The sequence below is a fragment of the Camelus bactrianus genome, chromosome 5, assembly GCF_048773025.1.
Source record: "Camelus bactrianus isolate YW-2024 breed Bactrian camel chromosome 5, ASM4877302v1, whole genome shotgun sequence".
NCBI classification, from domain to species: Eukaryota; Metazoa; Chordata; class Mammalia; order Artiodactyla; family Camelidae; genus Camelus; species Camelus bactrianus.
This window is the reverse complement of record NC_133543.1, coordinates 56,215,039-56,218,022: the sequence shown is the minus strand read 5'-3', so window position 1 is coordinate 56,218,022 and position 2,984 is coordinate 56,215,039. Positions and strand designations below refer to the sequence as shown.

At 42.2% G+C, this 2,984-nt stretch overlaps 1 non-coding gene across 1 annotated transcript; it reads left to right on the top strand.

The window, feature by feature from the left end:
- Window positions 1-252: 252 nt before the first annotated feature.
- Window positions 253-324, top strand: TRNAA-GGC (transfer RNA alanine (anticodon GGC)). The gene has a single exon. It is a non-coding gene; the product is annotated as a tRNA-Ala (tRNA).
- Window positions 325-2,984: the final 2,660 nt, after the last annotated feature.

The window sequence follows — 2,984 nt, the reverse complement described above, 5'->3', positions numbered from 1 at the left end:
CTCTAGGAAGCCAGAGGCAGTAAGAGAAGTCTGGGGAAAAGGAGGGCGAACAAAAGGCAAGATGTTTCAAAGGCATGTGCCTGGTGAATAGGGAGGTGCTCAACCAATAATTGTTAAGTAAGTGAATTAATTATGATTGGAAAATGTTTGTCCAATTTACGTCCTCATCAGTGAAGACAAGAATGCCTGTTTTATAGAACTCTTACAAGTATTAAATATTAAAGAAATTTTTTTCTACAGAAAAAGAGTGTGGGGGGTATAGCTCAGTGGTAAAGCATGTGCTTGGCATGCACAAGGTCCTGGGTTCAATCCCCAGTGCCTCTGTTAAGGGATAAAAATTTGTGCAAATGTAATAGAACAACATATTATTTCATTTTTGTTTTTAATATGCATTTAAAAACTCATTGCCAGTCTCTCTGTTTCACAGAGCAGAAGGGCAGGAAAAACTAGCCAATTGCTTAATCCTTGTTCTGACTTCTACCACCTCAATCAATCCATGCTGCTTTGATGTGCATGACTTTCTCTGACAGTCACCTGCCCTAAGTGGGGTTTGTTGATTTGGGCAGCCCCTTGAAAGAACTGGTCACTTGGACATGGTCTGGTCAGGAGCTGACTATCCCCTGAGCCAGCTTCCATGCTGCCCTGTCCTGTACCAGGAGGCTGCTGACATCTCCCTGAAAGAAGATCTCTGCTTAGGACACCTGATGGCCCCACCCCACTGTGCATCTCAGGACTCTCTTCCACTCTGCTTTCCTTCTCTGCACCTAGCCAACTTCCGCCCATCGCACAGCTGCTAGTTCAAGTCCCACTTCCTTCTGGGAATGATTTCTTTCCCCATTGACTACATCACACTATTGGCCAAACCACTCATTTAACAAGACTATGCATCAAGTAAATCACACAGATGATAATTGGCATCATTTGTAAAGAAAGATTTGGCCTTGGTAAGTAAGTAATAATAACAGTGGTCCCTGGAATCAATGGGCATTTCATCATGACAACTTCACTTCTGAGATGGAAAAAAACAATCACAAAGCCAGGGTTCAATTCAATAAGCAGCCCCTTTGTGGTCTAATAAGTCTGAATTCCAGACTTCCTGGTCAGGGACTCATCACCTGTCCCGTGGCAAACAGTTTAAACTCCACGTCTTGGTTTTCTCATCTGTGAGACCAAGACTTTGTCTGGTAACCTTGGAGAGCACTGGCTTATATACCCTAAGGCCCTGCCAAGTGGCTAAATTAAAGGACTGATTTAAAGGAAGTTAAAAAGAAGATAAAAATGACACCACCCAAAGAGAGCCCATTACTCAATGCTGAGTTGCTCTGTTCTGAGGAATTAGAAGCCATGATCTATGATTTGAGTATAACTCAGGGAACAATTTTGGTCTAACAGCTTCAGATATATTTACAACAGCCTTTCCCCCATTTCAACCCTCTGCTTTTTATTCTATAAACTTCCTTCTCTATGTCTAAAGAAATTCTGCTTAAATTCCTAGAGGGTCTGACCCTTTCTGAGCCTTAGTTTATGTTCTTTTGTTCTTGTACTTGACATTATCTCAAATAGTCTTGTAAAATCTTGCTTCTGTTCCCTTCAGAATTTTATGTCCCTCTAGAAGGCATTTCCTCCCCTTCCTTCAGAAACATAGCTGCACTGCTTTAGTAACTTTTTTCTTTTATTAATATAGATAAAAATTTCAAGTTTCTTAAATGATACAGATCGTCTTTTCTGGCACTATTGCTGTGGACAGTATAACATAACACAAAGCTACATGAGCAAAGTTAACATTTGGCAAATCTATGTTAAACCAGCAATCTCTGTTGAAATGCCTGACAGAGGACTGCCTAGAAGCTGGTAATTGAGTCTTGGGGGCAAAAAGAGGAGCGTAAAATGGCCAGTGGGCTGGTCAGCACAATGTTATTTTTCTCTGACACCATTCATGGGTGCAGTTACTGTGATTCAACAGCGTTTTTCCCCCAATTGTTCATTCATTCAATAGATGTTCCCTATCTCAGGTGAAAATGGGTATAGTTTGTTTTCGGGAGATGATGAACTGTTCAAAACCTTTGAAACAGCAGTTATTCATTTAAGAGATATTTTTTGAGGGTCTGAGCTGTGCCACGCCCCATGCTGAGAGCAAGGGATACAAAAATCCCAAGACACAGTTCTTGCCCTTCGGAAGTTTGATGTCTGCTCGGGGAGCATCAGTTAATTATAATAATGGTCTGACAAGGGCTCTGATGGAGGTTAGAACTGAGAGAGGCACCTTATCTCTTTGGAGGGGAGGTTGGGATGGGGGTCAGAAAGGAAGACTTCCTGGAAGAATTGATGCTTCAGCCAGGGCAGGCTCCAGTGTGCATGTGGAGGAGAGACGGGGTGTAGGATGGGAAGGAAGGTAATACACAAATGTATTAGTTTTCTATTGCTGCTGTAACAAATGATCACTAATTCAGTGGCTTAAAATAGCCCAAATTTGAGAGGTCTGAAGGCTGAAAGGGATCTCCTTGGGCTAAAATCAAGGTGTTGGCAGGGCTGTGTTCCTTCTGGAAGCTCTAGAGAAGAATCCATTTCAGATTCTAGAGGCCCCCTGCATTCCTTGGCTTCTAACCCCTTCCTCCCTCCTGGAAAGTCCAAGACAAGTTCCCCATCTCAAAATCCTTTTCTTAATCACACTAGCAAAGTTTCATTTAAAAAAAATTCTAATTTTTTATTGAAGTGTAGTAAATTTACAGTGTTTGTTTCAGGTGTACAGCAACTGCAAAGCCCCCTTTGCCATGTAAAGGGTATGTTTACAGGCTCTAGGTATTAAGACATGGACCTCTTGGGGGCGGGGGGGGAGCACTGTTTTGTCTATCATGGTGAGCGAGGTGCCCTTTGTGGGAAAGGAAACGGGGCCCCGTCTGAAGTTATTTGAATGTATTTGAGAGGTTCAGTGCACAGTGTGAAAGAGAGCAGTATCTGAACAATTTACCTTCTTAGACATTCAT